The sequence below is a fragment of the Schistocerca americana genome, chromosome X (assembly GCF_021461395.2).
Source record: "Schistocerca americana isolate TAMUIC-IGC-003095 chromosome X, iqSchAmer2.1, whole genome shotgun sequence".
NCBI lineage: Eukaryota > Metazoa > Arthropoda > Insecta > Orthoptera > Acrididae > Schistocerca > Schistocerca americana.
The window spans coordinates 982,311,921-982,333,450 of record NC_060130.1 but is presented as its reverse complement, the minus strand read 5'-3'; positions in this window follow the sequence as shown (position 1 = coordinate 982,333,450).

The window sequence follows — 21,530 nt, the reverse complement described above, 5'->3', positions numbered from 1 at the left end:
TACCCCTATTTTATTTTGTATTTATAGCCCTGTATTCACCTGACCAAGACTCTTGTTCCTCCTTCCACCCAACTTCACTAATTCCCACTATATCTAACTTTAACTTATCCATTTCCCTTTTTAAATTTTCTAACCTACCTGCCCGATTAAGGGATCTGAAATTCCACGCTCCGATCCGTAGAACGCCAGTTTTCTTTCTCCTGATAACGACGTCCTCTTGAGTAGTCCCCGCCCTCCGGAATATTTTTGCCTGTTACAATCACAGAAATGTGGATAACCGCATAGCAGATGTATGTAAATAGGCTTCCTAACACATGTTCTTTATTACTGGAATATCGGTGAGGTAATTCTGCATGGTTACTTGTGTTCAATCTACTGATGCTATGACCAATATTTCTTTCAACTGCGAGATTAACTAATGTGATTTCTGTTCCACCGATTTTCCCTAATCCTGGTATATCCAGACAGTGTTTCTAGATTCACAGCTAGGATCAAATATTATCCATGATAGGCTATTGGAATATTATTACAAAATTATGCATTTCATAAAGGCTGAAAAACAGTTACCAGCAGCATCTCTGATACCATCATATTTGAGCTCCCCTTGGACAGTATTCCGAAAAAAGGAAAATATATAAGCAGGACGTGCTGTTCATGAGAAGTTTCTACAAAATACGACTTCCTTTAAGCTTTATTTTTGTCAGATGATGAACTAACCATAAGATTTTGACGGGAAACAGGTCACCAAACACTGGAAGAAACAAAATTTCTAATTTTCCCGTTGGTGCTGATCGTCGGAATGTATCGGCGATTGCATTCCATTGGAAGCATCTTCAAAATTTCGATATCCCGAAGCACGTTAAAGTACAAGAAGTACGTATCATTCATCATTTATAACACCAGAAATTCAAATGGTAATCATTATTTGTTCAGCTATGGATGTACATTTCTTAATTAAAGCCACCTTTCTGCGTTCAGTTTTGGAAATAAAACTTGAACTCCCAGTGTTGAGTGCCTTGTGCATGCCCATTCACAATCACGAAACCGTTCTTGCATCCTCTTCATTGATCACTTTCGCTGTACCGTTGTGAAGGATGAAATGTAGCACAGAAAAATCATGTTATGGCAGAGTAATATTACCTCCACTAAACCATTCCCATATTCCTTGAAGATTAAAATACTCTGCTTAAGTACCTTATGTATCATATGTTGAGTAGTAAGAGATGAGTTTTTTCAACCACGTACATCACTCAACACTCAGTGAAACATTTTATTTCAAATACTTCTTCGGACAGCGAATGGCTGTTACGAAAGGGGAGACCCAACAAAAAATTTAATGTATTAGAAGTTTCAGCTTCGAACATTTTTTAAAAGGGACGGCAATTCTAGTGCCGTTACTGCTACTTCAGCTAGTGCTTCTGAAAGCTGCACACAATTACTCGCGTAATGGTGCGACTACATTGCCTGAAAATGACGGACACAGCGAAATTGACTATCTAATGAAATGTCCGCTACAGGCATATTATTTGTCCCTCCCCTGTTAATTGAAACCGCAAATCTGATGGTGTGCTTCTGAGTAGGAACTCTGTTTCATGTTTCGTAGCCTCGGAGGACGCAAGGAACTTTTCCATATGGCCAACTGAGAGCCGTCCGTGGAATTTCTGGTAATCACTTTTCCCCGCTGAGTCCTCCAAGATCCTGCCGGCTGTATATGGCACAACTCGTTTAAGAGGAAATTACAGCTTTATCTATTATCATTCAGGTATCTTCTCTCTCGGTATATCCCAGCTATTTTCTTTCGGTATAACAGGGAACCGGTGTCTCTGACACACTGTAAACTATCTATGCGTTTCTCATCCCTTTTGCATTTCTGTTTTCTTTATTTCATCTCATCTACTTCTTTTGTCCTATTATTTCTCGCTCTTCCTCTGACTAGTGAACTTCTCCATATTTATTCCTTCTGTATTGTTGCCACAGATTTCTGTTAGAAGTCACGACAAGAACGTTGAAAGGTTTCATGACTCAGAGTTCGCCCAATGAAAGACCCTGTTGGCGCGTACGAGCTTTCGGTTGGTCACTATCATTACTTATTTCTCAACGTACTTTCCATGCGCGATACCCCAAACGGTATTCAGTGAAAATCAGATTACCATATTTCAGGCCTGTAAGACGTATTTCCTCTACTAGGGTGCGCAAAGGATAACAGAGGGACGCTAACATAAATGAGAAACGTGACAAAACAGACAACGGCACATACTTCAAGAATGTGTTTACCATACAGTAATAATTGGTACCATTCGACTCCCATTTTTATATTACACGCAATTCAACAACGCATTTCGAGAGATCATTCTCTCATCAAAAACCAAATCTTAGCTGATGACGTTAAACCACTAAAAAAGTATACCAACGGAACTGTGGTGTTCACCAAATAAAATGGAATACAGGACATAGGACAATGGGTCTTCGTCTAACATCAAAATCGCCATCTGACAGTGTCTGCCCCCATCTCAAACCGCACACTACACCAGACCACGCCCATCTGATGTGCTGTGGGCTCCAACAGCGTCAAGTTGACGCCTATGCAGAGCTCCGGGGCAGTTGTAAACTGACATATCCAAGGTATTTCTGTGTAAGCGCAGATATTGGCTCTAAGCACTATGGGACTTAACATCTGTGGTCATCAGTCCCCTAGAACTTAGAACTACTTAAACCTAACTAACCTAAGGACATCACACACATCCATGTCCGAGGCAGGATTCGAACCTGAGACCGTAGCAGCAGCACAGTTCCGGACTGAAGCGCCTAGAACCGCTCGGCCACAGCGGCCGGCCGCAGATATTGACTCAACAATAATGTTGCTCTATTGGTCGCCTACATTTTCCTCGTTCCCTAATCCTACCGTCTTCAGTTCCCAACTACTTCGTTAACGAGTCAGTGCAAATTTATAATTATGTATCTGCCATAAAATAACTCTACAAGTATCGTGATGAATCTCATTCAATTTTCGTAGCCTTGCCGTATTTGTATTTACGAACGGTGATCTCCAATTCTTCCACTAAGTCGAGTTTCCTACCTTTCCTTTTTATGTGACAGATTTCGAAGTTTTCTTCTATTCCTTTAAGGGGATGGCCTGTTTCGTGTACATGATACACAACAGCTGATTTTTTTGTAACTGCCAAATCAGAATCCATCTTTATGTTTCTTGTATCTGATCGAAAATATCCTTCCTGTATGTCCTCTATGATCTGCATCACAGGATGCCCAGTGAGTCTGATAAACTTCCTAATTTTCGAAAGTCTCTATCTTTCATGTTTCTGATTATTCCTCACTAGACTATTTGTAAGGAACGCTATTTTAAGAGCATGTAGTTTAAAAATGTTCGCAGTCATCTGCGAGACTGTTCAAGAATAGAGAATATCGGAACTTTTCATTTTTCCTTCGGCAGGTTTATTCTTCCTGTCCTCATTACCGCTTCACAGCAATTTATTAACAATATCTACATTGTAACCGTTATTAAACACTATATTCTTAATGGTGTTTAGTTCCTTCTCTCTATCTTTCCTTCACACCGGACTGTTGATTGCCCTGTGCAGTAAACTACTTAAGGCAGCATCTGTACAAGCCTGTGGATGGCATGACTCATTAGGAATCACACAATTAGTTGTAGGTTTGCTGGAAACTGTAAACTCTTGCCTAGGTCCCTGCGTTTTAATGGTCAAGGCGCAAGGTAATCACCACAGAATAACATATCTTAGCCTTTGTAGAATTATCTCAAGCCAGATACATAATTATAAATTAGCAATGGCTCTTTGACAAAGCATCTGGAAGTTGACGACCGTACAATTAGGAAATGAGGAAAATGCAGGCGACCAACAAAAAGCATTATGGTTGAGCCAATAGCAGCGCTTCTACAGTAATTGCGCGGACATGTCAGTTGACAACAGTACTGGAGCTCTGCATCAGCGTCTACATGACACTCTTGGAGGCCACAGCACATCAGCAGGACGCGGCCTGTTGTAGTGTGCGGTCACTGATAGAAACGCTCGATTTCACTGTAAGACGAAGACTCTTTGTCCAATGTGTTTCTCTTCCATTATATTTGGTGAACGCCGCAGTTGTGGTGGTAGACTTTTGGAGTTTTAACGTCATGAACTAAGTTCTTCATCTCGGTGATGAGAACATTGTCTCTAGAAACTCATTGTTGAGGTGTGAGTAGGACAAAAATTACGCTTAAATGCTACCAGTTATTACTGCAAAAACATAACAACCGTTATTTCACACACGTAATGGATAATATTAAAATGTCTTTTTCCTTTTTTTATTGAGGTTTTACGGATAACTCATATTTTATTCATATTGTTTATACCTTTTCCTGGAAGGGTATTATTAGTAAGTGGGAATCAATAATTAAGAATAGAACGGACTTTTTGTGCCATCGTAGTTCAGAGGAAGTTCGCTATATTTGAACCTCGTCCTTATAGAGACAATTTGCTCATGGTTAAATAAAACACTAGATATAGCTGAATAACAGTGCAAAAGGATCGTATCTCCTGCTGAGGTTAGTTTATGATCTACTATTTGAAATTTTCAGAATTGTTGGTGGCCTTTACTCGTGTTAAGTATTAATATACGTGATCCATCGACATAAAACAAGAAGTAACACATTGATTCAGGCTCTCATAATATGTAGCAGCTCTACATGTCACAGGCGATACAGGAGGATATACGAGACAATATGGGAACTAAGAAAATTGTTCGTGCCTCACTACACTTACACAACGAAAGTAAAAACTTCATTTATAATCACAACTAGGGACCGGAAATTTATAGCGACTTTCCAAAAACATGTTGCACTGTAATGGAAAACATCTTCGTATTTACGTATCAAGTACTCGCTACTTTATGGACTCTCAACTAAAGATAACCACTACTTACGCTGTGTTGCGAAAAGGGGATCCTGACAGTAATAACGTAACTTTGGCACAGAAAGGGATGAATTATACTGGCACTAAAGTCTTTGGTCACTTACCAAATAGTATCAAAAGTCTGACAGATAACCAACAAGTATTTAAGAAGAAATTAAAAGATTTTCTGAATGACAATTTTAGATATAAATTAAGAAAAAAAATATTAAAAAAATAAAAAAATAAAAATAAAAAAACACAAAAAAAATAAAGTTGTTATATTAACTTAAGTATGTTGTTAAATTAACCTAATTATGTCATGTATTGGAAAATTCGACTCGTTCCACATCATTACGAAATATCGGATTCATGATCCATGGAACTAGTATTAATCTAATCTAATCTAATCTAGTGACCAGCACTTGTTGCACTGTTAATACGAGAAGGGATTTTACCGCCAAGGTCGCTGATGTTCTACTTGTCGCAGTCATCGTGGATTTTCCGTTGCCCAATAGTGCATATTATGCCGGTTCACGTTACCGCTGTTGGTGAATGACGCTTCGTCGCTAAATAGAACGCGTGCAAAAAATCTGTCATTGTCCCGTAATTTCTCTTGTGCTCAGTGGCATAACTGTAGACGACGTTCAAAGTTGTCATCATGCAATTCCTGGTGCATAAAAATATGGTACGGGCAATCGATGTTGATGTAGCATTCTCAACACCAACGTTTTTGAGATTCCCGATCCTTGCGCAATTTGTCTGCTACTGATGTTTGGATTAGTCGCGACAGCAGCTAAAACACCTTCTTGGGCATCATCATTTGTTGCAGGTCGTGGTTGACGTTTCACATGTGGCTGAACACTTCCTGTTTCCTTAAATAACGTAACTATCCGGCGAACTGTCCGGACACTTGGATGATGTCGTCCATGATACCGAGCAGCATACATAGCACACGCCCGTTGGGCATTTTGATCACAATAGCCATACATCAACACGATATCGACCGTTTCCGCAAATGGTAAACGGTCCATTTCAAGACGGGTAATGTATCACGAAGCAAATACCGTCCACACTGGCGGAATGTTACGTGATACCACGTACTTATACGTTTGTGACTATTACAGCGCCACCTATCACAAAGCGAAAAAAGTGGTCCAACTAAAATATTCATATTTCCTTACGTACCACACGAATATGTAACAAAAAATGGAGGTTCGTATTTTGGTTCAAATGGCTCTGAGCACTATGGGATTCAACTGCTGAGGTCATTAGTCCCCTAGAACTTAGAACTAGTTAAACCTAACTAACCTAAGGACATCACAAACATCCATGCCCGAGGCAGGATTCGAACCTGCGACCGTAGCGGTGTTGCGGTTCCAGACTGCAGCGCCTTTAACCGCACGGCCACTTCGGCCGGCGGTTCGTATTTTAAAAAAACGCAGTTGATATCCGTTTGACCTATGGCAGCGCCATCTAGCGGGCCAACGATAGCGCCATCTGGTTTCCATCTTCAAGTTAGACAAGTTTCGTTCTTCGTGGTTTTTTCGTTTGACGCTTATTTCGTGAGATATTTGGCCCGGTCACGATCAATGGACCACCCTGTATGTATACTCCAATAGTTTATACATATATATCTCCATAATATATTACACAACTAAGAAAGGATACAAAAAATATTGTAGGTATAAATTTTACTGTAAAAACTGTTACACAACAGATCACATTGAACTTTGACAAACTGTTTGACAGTCTATGCTGTCGCACATAGTGGAAATATGTGAATTTAATCTTCAACTTCAACACTTTTTAGAATATGGTCTACTTCAAACAGTGGATTGGTTCAATTTGAGTAATGATTTGAGATCTCTCCACTAGACAACCAAATTTTAATTGCTGTGTCTACCTTAATGAAATCTATGTGTTACTAAATTGCATTTGACTGACAACCTGTACACAATATGAACAATATATCATTCATGTAATGCTGATGGTTGCACCTATTACTTCATTTTCCAACAACACGGTCCATTCCACTCATTGATATTATGTAAGAGATTTGGCGAGTGATGATCACGCCACCACTGTTCAAAATACTTCACATTGTTCACATTTATCGACACATATTATCGATTCAAGCGAATGTTATGTCGTGAATATTATGCAGGATTTATTCTGGTTACAAATCTTCAATTCATTTCTCTTTTTCCACTCCTTTATGAAAACGTGTTATTCAGATGGAAAAACTACGCCTATACCATTCAACGCGATCTCCACAGGCGTAGTCTGCTGTAGAATGAAACCACTGGTAGCCACCACACTTCTTGGAGCACCATGCAACATCTGAAATGCAAGTTGCTTAAAAAAATCAATTGTCTGTGGTTCAGAACCCTTGACAATCAAATAAGATGTTGTATATGGTTCTGGAAAAAGAAAACATAGCAACGAGCATGCTTTCTTGTGAAAGCAGTGACGGCAAATATGATGACGATGATGATGGCATCTCTGATGCCATGGTATCAATGACAAGTCATTGCTGAGATTCTTCCAACTTTCATAAAACGCCAGCACGCTGAGTCAGTAGGCAAATATGTGATTACTAATCATCAGTCAGCAAGGTCCATCTTGTTGATGTAAACCTCATACTTCAGGTTTCCCACATTCGCAAGGGACAGGATCTTGGAGGAATGTAAGCTCAGAGATAACTACATAATCAACGAATCTCAGTCTCTGCAATAGGAAACATATAGGCATACGCAAGAAACTCAGCATCTCTGTGCTACAACTTTGCGATATTTATTTTTACTCTTTAACTTACGCATGAGAATCCATTCATGTCCCACAACATTCGGCAGCCTCTGCTGGGATAAAATACAGCACTGTTCAAAGCTTTCTCTAGACATTGCACTCTGTTGAGCATCTAGGTGCTGCAGTTATGTGAACTGCTTCATTTTGTGGGCGCCTATATCAACTGATGAAATTTTCTTGAATGCAAACGCAATTGAGGCATCATAAATGTGAAGTGTAAAGAACTTGCCCCTGCAAAAAACTACATCACTGTAAAATTAATATTGCATTGCCCCTATGCCTTTACGACAGCTTGAACTCTTCTGGGAAGACTTTTAATGAGATGTCTAAATGTCAGCCCGTTCTTCCCGAGTGGGTAATACCAGGCAAGGTAGAGATGTTTAGTACTGAGCTCTGGAGTGAAGTCGACATTCTAACTCATCCCAAAGTCATTCCGTCGTGTTCAGGTCAGGACAAATGGCAGGCCAGCCCGTCTCAGGAATATTATTGTCCGCAAACCATTGTTTCAAAAATGTTATTTTATGACAGGGTGCATTGTTAATTTGATACACACAGTCATTGTCCCTGAAATATATTCCCGCTTTACTCAGTATACAATCATCTACAATCTCGTCATATACTTCGGCATTTAACGTTTTCTTAACTATAATAAGGGGACCATGCCCTAACATTGATAAACACCCCCATACCGTAACACTATCACCTCTGTACTTCACTGATGGCGGATAACGTTCAGGACTCCATATCATTCGTTTCCAATCATCGACGGTCCAGTGGCATCACTGTTTTCACCACATCAATAACTGATTAGCAATGACTGCAGAAATGTTGAAGCTACTTGACCATTGCCCCATATTCTTTTTAACTCCCTACACACAGTCATTGTGAAAACCGAACTGCTTGTGGCACTTAAATAGCATGCACATTTGCTTCCTAATCTTGAATCTGAATTGTTTTCATTCTATATGTGATTCGAAGTGTGCTACTGCTACGTAGCAGCTTTTTCAAAAAATTTATCTCGTAACCTGTTTATTAATCCAGTGTGCACATACGACTAGTAAATAAAGTCAGATCTCTTACGCTGCACGAAAACTGGAAACTGCAGACAATAACAATTAATGCTAATGATTTCATTTCCAATTATTTCTATGTCTCTTTTCTCGGTGAGGGAGTCCTGTAATTACGGCAGTCTTGGGGCTTTTAGCTGGTTAGCTAAAATGACTATTCGCTTGGGGGAGCGTCACTAGTCATAAAGATGTTTTCCGCTGCAGACATAGTCTCTGAGAGGTAAAGTGCAGAGGAGAATGGTCCGACAACCCAGCCCAGCAGGGTCGTCGAATAAGGACGGCCAGCTTGCCATAAAACGTCGTTGTGCGAGATGTGACAGGAATCATTTTTAGCAGAAATAAAAATATGAAAGACAGAAGAGAGCACAAACCTACAAAGCATGGAAACAACCATCAAGCCCAGACGAGGCGAGCTGGAGTGTTTGTTCAGGATTTAGTCAAGGGTTCTGTGGTTAGCTTCCAAGATGCTAATCCAGCCGGGTGTGAAATGAGTGTCCTCGACGGAAAATACTGAACGCGAAAATGAAGATTTAGCCCTGTTTGACTAACCCCTGAAGCAGATCTTAGGATCCCTTAATGGTGATATTATCTCATCTGTGGTGTCACCGCCAGACACCACACTTGCTAGGTGGTAGCTTTAAATCGGCCGCGGTCCATTAGTACAAGTCGGACCCGCGTGTCGCCACTGTGTGATCGCAGACCGAGCGCCACCACAAGGCAGGTCTCGAGAGACGGACTAGCACTCGCCCCAGTTGTACGGACGACGTAGCTAGCGACTACACTGACGAAGCCTCGCTCCTTTGCCGAGCAGATAGTTAGAATAGCCTTCAGCTAAGTCAATGGCTACGACCTAGCAAGGCGCCATTAGTAACTTTGCATGTATCTAAAGAGTCTCACTTGTATCGCCACAATCTCCAGATGTACCAAAAGGATGGATTAAAGTTAAGTATTCCAGAAGCTACGTACTTTTCTTTATAGCATTCATTACGTATCCTGTTTCAGACCTCACGCCTTCCTGCTTTAGCATATAGCGTGCCTTTCGGCTTCCTCTCATTGTGTCTAGGCTGTCTTGTCTAGACACAACATCATCCTTCTTCCTCTTTAACATATAAATTACAACATAAACATGAATGAATGATTAAGGGAACTAGTGACTATAAAATGATAAATGCTGTTTCTGCTTATACATTTATTGCAGATTAAAACCCCTTTATACATTGCAAATGTTTATATATTAACGTCCAATTGACATAAAGTGATACAAATAAATTTCCTTACTAATACGATTGATCAATTACCCGTATCTGCCCCTTTTTATGGTTACGCGATCTAATATAAATAACGCGAGATGAGTGACATCTTCTACTTACCAAACACTAGAAGACACTACTTTCAAAGATGATCTACAGTGGAAACAAAATTTACGTGATCACAGCTGCTTAGCTTTATATCCCTAATAAGCCGAAGCAATTAGCAATATCACCGTGTGTGCTGCGTTAGGTGCGTCGGAGTGATGGTTCTCGTACACGTCTGCGAAAGAACTCGAGCCAAAAAATAAAAAAATATAAAAAAACTCATTCAAACTCTAGGACGTCAGAAGACTGTCCTCTGACTAGTATACTCTAATACTGCCTCCTCCTTTCTGTATTCTAAAAATGAGAAACGCGAACTGCAAGCCACAAAGACGGAGTTCAGATAACGTCTTAACGTGAGTATAGACATAAGAAGTGCTCTCAATCACTGAACGCTGCGTACTCAATGACGACTCGCCATCCGAAGTCCAGAATCGTATAAGTTTGCAACAGTACAGTGCCTAACCGTTCTAACTATCAAATCTCCTGAGAGCAAAGACAGCAAGTCTGTCTGTACCAACAAAAGCTGATACTGAGCGACTATCAAACACGGGCGCTCAAAACGGAAGACTCATTCTCTCTTCCCAGCAAAGCTCGGCTCCCCTCCGTCATAACTGCAGAAACTGAATCATATTATCGAAACCACGAAATATTCTCCCTCTGTACAGATTCTTTCGCCGACCAAACATATTTTAGTCTTTTGTCGTCCATTACGGAAAGTTTGCGAGGAAATGCCTATCACCATTAATTAGGAATACATACAATGGTACGCTTCTCACAATATAAATCCTCGGAGAAACCCAGCCTCCGTGATTTTCGAGGCAATGCTTCCTCGTTCCTCTCTGAGGTATCCAAGATTTTCAGAGTTCCCGAAGTATTATCCGGTTATCCTTCCGTCGCCACTACTATACCTGCCGGCCGCCGCTGTGTTGTGCTTCAGCACTCAGATGCCCCGACCGTCCGTCTTGACTACTACTTCCTGTGCAAGCAGGACCAACACACCTCTGCGGGCTTTTCCACCCAGGGCTTGAGTTACGCCTGCCGTCTCATTTCCACTGGCGTTCCAACCTCTACTAGTATAGGCAATCATCCATTACACCATTTTGATAATGAAGACACTCCGTCACCTTTCATGCAATAAGCGTTCGCAACTATTTACAAGGTGTACATGACAATTTCAGTCTTCTTTAAATATTCATGTATACGATGTACAACCTGCCAAATTATGCCAAATTTCTGTTGTAAATCATGTCAAGGTATGTAGACGAGTGCTTGTAAGGTGCAAAATTATAGCCATCTTACAATACCCCCACCTAATGAACTATTTTTGTGGTAGGATGGGGTAATTCTTATAGTATTATCTCATCAAATACAAAATAATATAGCCCTCAATTGCCTGTACAGAGAATACGAGGGCAGAAGAACAACTGAACCATAATATGTTCTTCTACAATGATTCTGCGTTCATTCATGGGCTTACTACCATAAATTTATTTACTACATGTTTATTATTTAATATGTCTAGTCCCTATATTTCGAACAATTTTTCGAGATATAACAATTGGAATATACAATAACACGAAAAATAACCCATGTTACCAAAGAAATTTAACTAACATTACTATTCTTTTTTTTCGAAATTGGGAGTTCCCATCTGTCTTAAGACTTAAGGCACATGCTCCTTGTCATTCATCCATTCCTAAGACACAGGTTGAGGAAAGAAATGTTAAAGTATCCTACTCTTTTCAACGTGTTTGTCCAATAAATTACATGTGCTTCATTTAGCCATTAACATCCAAAACAAGCAGTTAAATCAGTTATTCTAGAGGTTATCTATTGGTCATTATACAATTACATAAAATTCTGTGAAACATCCTGTGTAATTTTACTTGGTCATATTTATGCTCTTGGCTTGCATTTTTTAAAAAAACATCGTTTCACATATTGGTTGTCCAAGTCTAGTGTTTCCCTAATGTCTATACTCTTTAAACATTTCAAAAAATCTTATGTTCTAAAGCACTGAAAAAGTGCATTTATATTTACTGTGACAACTAATTTTTGTAATAAGAGTTCGGATCAACCACCAATTTTAACTAATGTTCTTGTTGACAATGTATAAAAATGTAATATATTAAAACATTAAAACCCATAGCATTATTATCAAAGAAAATGACAAACAATAATTACAAGTAAATAAATACACAAATACTTAAAGACGCCGAAGCACATAGCATCATTATCGAAGAGAATGAGAAACAATAATTTTAGATGAATACATACACAAATATTTTCTTAAGACTACCTTGAAAATAAGTACAAGATGTTTACAAAATTGACAAACATATCGGAAACTGTTAGTTTCTAGGTGTAACTGTTCAGTAGTCATCAAATTATACACCTTTTTCTTTATCAAGAGTCACTCACTAATTCGGATTTCGCAACACACTTTCATCTTCATTTGCGTACAGTGATGGAAGCTACAGTTTTTGTGAAGTTTGGTAAGCAAAGATTGGTTCGACACTTGTTTGAGATCGGTCATTAGGGATCTGCAAGTCAGTCTATGGACCCTCAGCCCATTGTTGTAACCATCAGGTTACAAGTCTCTTGCAGATCCTCAGAATATACAGCAAGGCAAGTGGGTGTATGTTTTGAAACAGCCAAGTTTACAGCGAATTTGCACACAGTGTGATGGTGGTACAGTCAGGCAGGATCTTTATAGGTCACCTAAAATTCTTCTGCATTGACTGAGAGAAGTGTAACGGTATCTAGTATTCAGTTCTTCGTGTTTCTTATTTTTGCTATGTTTGTGTTCCTACTTTTCTGTTCTTCATGTTGCTTCTTTCTCTTGATATAAGTATTGTATTTTGGATAAGATTATCGGTAATTGTGGGCAGGTAGGTTATCTATTTGGTGACATTATACATGGAACTTGAGTCATTGTGTGTGACTCTCAGAAGTCAATGCCAGGTGACTGACTGCTACAGACTACGGTGTTTATCAGTCTCTGTCTGGCAGAGAACAGCAGAAGGAAAAGCAAATATAGATCACAGTTCAGTACAGCTATTAGTAGTTGTGCTGTAGGATTAACTGACTGTATCATGTGTGCAATTTGTTTATCTCATCTCCATTGTGTAGTAAAACAGGGTAGACAAGTCATTAGTGGCCGTTTAAACACCCATCTTGATCCGACCCAGCAGGTCTGCCACGCATTGCCACAGTACCTGCTCAATCGTTGCCTGCTACCCGAGTTCTTCATATAGTCGCATCTGAACAGGCCTGTTTGTCCACGCCTGTGACATGGGTTTGGCTTACCGAGGACGTTCCTTGCTTCCACTTTTCTCTACAGCTGTGTGGTTAACCTCCCATTCCTTTAATATATATATATATATATATATATATATATATATATATATATATATATATATATATATATATATATCAGAGACAGGTCAATGAGATGCACTCACCAGTGAGGCCATTTATCTTTACATTCATTATTGTTCTATTTGTACACTCAGCCAAGACACTCACTTATTTACTCTTATTATTCTGATCAAAATTTCATGTTCAAAGTTAATGTTAATTATAAAAGAACATATTCCTCAACCTATGTAATTTAATTACTAAGTATCTGTTGGCACCTGTATACCTATGAAAAAATACACATAACAGTAGAATTATGATCATCACCAGATCCCAATTTTAATAACTGCAAATACTACTTGTTAAACTACTTTTTAAACTACTGGCCAGTAGGATGTTTATACTAGTCTGACTACAACTCTATTAAAAGTACTGCACTGTCGTTGGGTATCACAAAATCGTCCTATCTCATGGCTCTTTGTTTCATCGTGGATGTCGCCGTGAATGTCTGTGAGCAAGAAAGTGCATGTCTGCACAAACATACACAAATGAATGATTAGGTGGACCTCTTCATCACCTCAAGCTTTGGCTTGCTTCCTGTGGATAATCATAAACTACATAGCAAGTTTAGTACAAATTTACTGATACTTTCTTTAATCATACTGTCACATACCTTCTTTCAAGTTTTTACTCAGTAATACCGTCACTGTCCTTTTTCCGGAGCTGTTGCTGTTACCTTTATCTGTCGGTAGCTCTTCCATTTATGTTAATAAAGCTACATTTTATTTTACTAGTGGTACCTGTAAATGTAAAGATTTTAGTACACTATATAAAATCACTGCTCTTCAACACGACTGCCATGCCCTTATGTATTACCCACGATGTCATGTGCTTTGAACGTATAGTATTTCTTACTTTCCTTTATTAATTTTTACACGTCTATATCCCCTTATTACACTTCCATTTCATGTCGCTATAACGGTCAAACTATATTTCGGTGCGCTCATACAGTATTCCGCATATACACAATTCTTCCGTCTCTCTGAACAGCATACATACAACACTTCCATATACAAATAACAGCGCGCTCTCGCGCAGTCACGTGGGGCAGGCCACCTAATGAACTTACGTTTCTCTGAATGCAGACAAATCATACTTGGACGACACACCTGCGTGTCACCGCAAACCATTTCTACCAAGTCACTCATTTGTTACCCTATTGCTAAACATGGAAAATAGACACTCATTTCATGAAGTAGTCCTAAAATCTATTCCAAAGGTAGACATTCTCTGCTAATACGTTCCTCATCAATTGGAAAATAAACTTACCTATTCACACATCTTCACAACATTTTATTTTATTTATTTATTTATTTATGTATTTATTTCTGCAGTACCACACGTTTCTCATTTTTACTTTATTCCTTCATGAACAAATAGCACATCTTAAAGTCCAGACACCATTTAATTTGTTCTCTCATCTTGCTGTGCACATAGCTATAGCGTAAACAAAGAAACATACTCTAATATTCTCACTCTCGACATCCTGCTCTTTTATGCACTGTAGTACATCGTTTAACATGGCAATAGCACAGAAAATATTGATAAATTTACAAATCCCTTCAATGCAATAACTTAACTTAATTGCTAATTATATACAACATCCACCAGTGACGTTGTCCTAAAGAACTCTTCCTATCACCCCACACAGCACAAAATGACGTTCTTCAGATCTCTATTTAACCGTATCGGCTACATAAACTCCCACTCAGTCCTCTTTGTGAAAAAAAATTACCATTATCAAAGAAATAGCACACATAAATGGAATCAGACTAAAAAGAACAAATATAAACTTTCTCTCATATCCCCTTTATAGGATGACGTTCATATCAAGTGGCTAACCTATTTCATAACAAGTCGCTAACTTTTCACGTAACAGTGGTAATCAAATATACTTCAGCTATGACAAGAAGCTATAACTGCACATCCTTCACTGGAGTAGGGTGTATAGCCAATGTCATCGCAATTTAGGTATTTACAAGTTCTTATATGAAAATTGCCCACAGTTGAGCATAGGCCAGATAGTAAGGAGTTCCAATGTAAGATATCGGGAACACGTGGATACCTTCCCACTAAATAACTTCGATCAGGCGCAACACATCTGAAAGAACGTGGCCACTTAGAGAGAGGCATTAAAGACAATCTGAAGAAACTGCACACTCGCAGCAAATGAAAAAAATAGACTCCTTGAAAAGCTCGAAATTTACATCGTCTGCACCATCTGACCACACATTATTCTCAATGAAGACATAGGCCTTCCCAACAGGATATTTATACATATATGTCATAGAATATTTTGAAAATAAAAGACTGTAACTCATCGCCCCCTTACAGCTAGTAATCATAATATCCTGTACATGAAACGCCTTACAACATAATATAATTTTATGTAAATACTTGATTCGTATAAAGCCCATGAAAATCCAACATCTGAAAATAGATCACATTACACCTTCTTCCAATTTATTTGACGAATATTATTTGATAATGATCATATGTTATAAATCACGTAACGATTTGTAATATCTGCTACGTCTTCGTCTGTTTAAAATCTCTTTACTTCTTGCATCTAAGTTCTTTGACCATATCCTCTGTATTCCAATGTAAACATTGGATTTTCCGAGTTCATGCCTTATGTATAATTATTAACATCTGAAGGTCCATTACTGTATGAAAAGCGAAATATGGCAGTTGTAAAACATACTATAGCGATAAATGTGCTGTTAGCATGTGATTGCACAATCGCGTAACAAATTTCACCACGTTTCTAGATTAGATTAGATTAGATTAGATTAATACTAGTTCCATGGATCATGAATACGATATTTCGTAATGATGTGGAACGAGTCGAATTTTCCAATACATGACATAATTAGGTTAATTTAACAACATACTTAAGTTAATAAAACAATTTTTTTGTGTTTTTTGTTTTTCTTTATTTTTTATTTTTATTTTTTTTTATTTTTTTATTATTATTTTTTTTAAATATTTTTGTTTTTTTTTTCTTTTTTCCTTAATTTATATCTAAAAATTCCTCTATGGAGTAGAAGGAGTTGTCATTCAGAAATTCTTTTAATTTCTTCTTAAATACTTGTTGGTTATCTGTCAGACTTTTGATACTATTTGGTAAGTGACCAAAGACTTTAGTGCCAGTATAATTCACCCCTTTCTGTGCCAAAGTTAGATTTAATCTTGAATAGTGAAGATCGTCCTTTCTCCTAGTATTGTAGTTATGCACACTGCTATTACTTTTGAATTGGGTTTGGTTGTTAATAACAAATTTCATAAGAGAGTATATATACTGAGAAGCTACTGTGAATATCCCTAGATCCTTAAATAAATGTCTGCAGGATGATCTTGGGTGGACTCCAGCTATTATTCTGATTACACGCTTTTGTGCAATAAATACTTTATTCCTCAGTGATGAATTACCCCAAAATATGATGCCATATGAAAGCAATGAGTGAAAATAGGCGTAGTAAGCTAATTTACTAAGATGTTTATCACCAAAATTTGCAATTACCCTTATTGCATAAGTAGCTGAACTCAAACGTTTCAGCAGATCATCAATGTGTTTCTTCCAATTTAATCTCCCATCAATGGACATACCTAAAAATTTGGAATATTCTACCTTAGCTATATGCTTCTGATTAAGGTCTATATTTATTAATGGCATCATACCATTCACTGTACGGAACTGTATGTACTGTGTCTTATCAAAATTCAGTGAGAGTCCGTTTACAAGGAACCACTTAGTAATTTTCTGAAAGACAGTATTGACAATTTCATCAGTTAATTCTTGTTTCTCAGGTGTGATTACTATACTTGTATCATCAGCGAAGAGAACTAACATTGCCTCTTCATGAATATAGAATGGCAAGTCATTAATATATAATAAGAACAACAAAGGACCCAAGACTGACCCTTGTGGAACCCCATTCTTGATAGTTCCCCAGTTTGAGGAATGTGCTGATCTTTGCATGTTACGAGAACTACTTATTTCAACTTTCTGCACTCTTCCAGTTAGGTACGAATTAAACCATTTGTGCACTGTCCCACTCATGCCACAATACTTGAGCTTGTCTAGCAGAATTTCATGATTTACACAATCAAAAGCCTTTGAGAGATCACAAAAAGTCCCAATGGGTGGTGTTCGGTTATTCAGATGATTCAAAATTTGACTGGTGAAAGCATATATGGCATTTTCTGTTAAAAAACCTTTCTGGAAACCAAACTGACATTTTGTTAGTACTTCGTTTTTACAGATATGTGAAGCTACTCTTGAATACATTACTTTCTCAAAAATTTTGGATAAAGCTGTTAGAAGGGAGATTGGACGGTAATTGTTGACATCAGATCTATCCCCCTTTTTATGCAAAGGTATAACAATAGCATATTTCAGTCTATCAGGGAAAATGCCCTGTTCCAGAGAGCTATTACACAGGTGGCTGAGAATCTTACTTATCTGTTGAGAACAAGCTTTTAGTATTTTGCTGGAAATGCCATCAATTCCATGTGAGTTTTTGCTTTTAAGCAAGTTTATTATTTTCCTAATTTCAGAGGGAGAAGTGGGTGAGATTTCAATTGTATCAAATTGCATAGGTATGGCCTCTTCCATTAACAGCCTAGCATCTTCTAATGAACACCTGGATCCTACTATATCCACAACATTTAGAAAATGATTATTAAAAATATTTTCAACTTCTGACTTTTTGTTCGTAAAGTTTTCATTCAATTTGATGGTAATACTGTCTTCCTCTGCTCTTGGTTGACCTGTTTCTCTTTTAATAATATTCCAAATTGTTTTAATTTTATTATCAGAGTTGCTGATTTCAGACATGATACACATACTCCTGGATTTTTTAATAACTTTTCTTAATGTAACACAGTAGTTTTTATAATTTTTGATAGTTTCTGGGTCACTACTCTTTCTTGCTGTCAGATACATTTCCCTTTTCCGGTTACAAGATATTTTTATACCCTTAGTAAGCCATGGTTTGTTACAAGGTTTCTTACGAGTATATTTAACTATTTTCTTGGGGAAGCAGTTTTCAAATGCATTTATAAAAATGTCATGAAATAAATTATATTTTAAATTGGCATCAGGTTCACGGTACACCTCATCCCAGTCTAACTGCTGTAGGCTTTCCCTGAAATTTGCAATTGTTAAATCGTTGACTGAACGTACTACTTTGGAGGACTGTTTAGTATTGCTGAATGGAGCTATGTCATATATTGTAACTAGCTGTGAACCATGATCAGAAAGACCATTCTCAACAGGCTGAGCATTTATCTGGTTAAACTTATCTTGGTCTATAAAGAAGTTATCTATCAGTGAGCTGCTATCCTTTACCACCCGAGTAGGAAAATCAATAACGGGTGTCAAATTGAAAGAACCGAGTAATACTTCAAGGTCATTTTTCCTATTACCCTCTTTCAGAGAATCTACATTGAAGTCCCCACAAATAATAATTTGCTTCCCCCTGTCTGACAGATAGCACAACAAGGAGTCCAAATTTTTCAGAAATAGATGAAAATTTCCCGATGGGGACCTATATACAGTTACAATTATAAATGTGCCTTTATTTAATTTATGCTCACAGGCACATGCTTCTATATGTTTCTGTACACAAAACTTTTTTGTTTCTATACTTTTTGCACAATGATAACTTTTGACATATATGGCAACTCCTCCTTTCTCCATATTTTCTCTCATTACACGTGCAGAGAGCTTATAACCACTTACATTTACCTTATTCATATCAGTAACAATGTGATGCTCAGACAGGCATAGTATATCTATTTCATTCTCAGCTTCTAAATCTTCTAAACAAACCAGAAGCTCATCTACTTTATTCTTTAAACTCCCAATATTTTGATGAAATATACTTACATTATTTTTAATTATACTTTTATGAGAACCTCTCTCTCTGTAACATCTCTGTACGTCTTACAGGTAAGTTCTTTGACCATAACGTCCGTACAGTGAGTTGACAGAAGTCCTGCGATACTCCCTAATATCGTATCGGAACTCCATATACCCGGCGTAGTGCAGCATGGTCTCTAGAAGCCGTTGGAATTCCCCTTCAGAAATACTGAGCTATGCTGCCTCTACAGCCGCCCGTAACAGCGAAAGTTTCCGATGCAGGATTTTGTGAACTGACCTCCCTATTAGGACTCACAAATGTTCGATGGGACTCATGTCGGGTGATCTGGGTGCACAGACCATTCACTCGATATGTCCCGAATGTTCTACAAACCAGTCGCAAACAACTGTGACCCTGTGACACGCTGCATTGTCATCCATAAAGATTCCGTAACAAATGGCTGCAAGTCGTCTCCAAGTAACCGAACATAACAATTTCCACTCTACGATCGGTTCAGTTGGATCAGAAGACTCAGTCCATTCCACGTAAACACAGCCCACACGATTATGTAGTCACCACCAGCTTGCACAGTGCCTTGTTCACAACGTGGGCCCATGGCTTCGCAGTGTCCGCGCCAACTTTGAATCCTACCACCACCTCTTACCAACTGAAATCGGGCTCATCTGACCATGCCACGGTTTCCCAGTCGTCTTGGGGTTCAACCGATTTGGTTACGAGCCCAAGAGAGGCACTGCAGGCGATGTCGTGCTGTTAGCAAAGCCACTAGCATCGGTCATCTGTTGCCATATCCCATTAACACCAAATTTTCCAGCCCTGTCTTAATGGATATGTTCGTCGTAAGTCCCATATTGGTTTCTGCGGTTATTTCACGCAGTGTTGCTTGTCTTTTGTCACTGAAAAATCTACGCAAACGCCGCTGCTCTCAGTCGTAAAGTCCGCGCTGAAAGGTGGTCCCTGAAATTTTGTATCCTCGTAACGCTTTTGTAGCTGTGAATCTCGGAATATTGAGCCTCCTAATAATTTTCGAAGTGGAATGTCCGATGCATCTTGCTGCAACTGCTATTCTGCGTTCAGAGTCTCTTGGTTCCTGTCGTGCGGCCATATACACGTAGAAACCCTTTTCACATAAATCACGTCCGCCAACGGGCTGCCCTTTCGTGCCGTGTGTAAGCGATTCTACCGCCATCTGTGTATGCGCATATCGGTATTGCATGACTTCTTGTCGCCTAGGTGTATTCCAATGTAAACACGTTGAATGTAGCGATTTCTCGTCGTATTAACATCAAAAGTGTCTTAACTGTGTTACAGATGTAATATGGCAACTACTGTGGTGACAACTATGCAATTAAAGCGTGAAAATCGGCAATGTATTTGTAAAAAGTGGGAAAAATGTGCAGTACGATTTGGATACTTAAGCTATGTGTAAAGACACTAATATTTTCTACAAAATTACGTTATTTCGTCACTTACGATTCTATCAGTCGTGTTACTGAGTCTACATCACGTAATTTGCCTTACATTTAAACACTTAACTCCAACAGAAAATGCAGAAACATATAAATAAATGTAATCGACTGAAGATGGGCACAATCCTGAAACCAGTTGTGTTTTAAATAAATCATCTTCATTTGTGTCTCACAGCAAATCATATTCTACACGCAAAAATAAAAAGATATGTTATGGTTGCACACCTGTCTCCACTCTTGTTCATATTATTTATGGATCATATGTTGAAAACAATAGACTGACTGGGTGAGATTAAGATATGTGAACACAAAATAAGCAGTCTTGCATATGCGGATGACTTAGTTGTGATGGCAGATTCGATTGAAAGTTTGCAAAGTAATATTTCAGAGCTAGATCAGAAATGTAAGGACTATGATATGAAGATTAGCATCTCCAAAATGAAAGTAATGTCAGTGGGAAAGAAATGTAAACGGATTGAGTGCCAAATAGGAGGAACAAAGTTAGAACAGGTGGACGGTTTCAAGTACTTAGGATGCATATTCTCACAGGATGGCAACATAGTGAAAGAACTGGAAGCGAGGTGTAAGAAAGCTAATGCAGTGAGCGCTCAGCTACGATCTA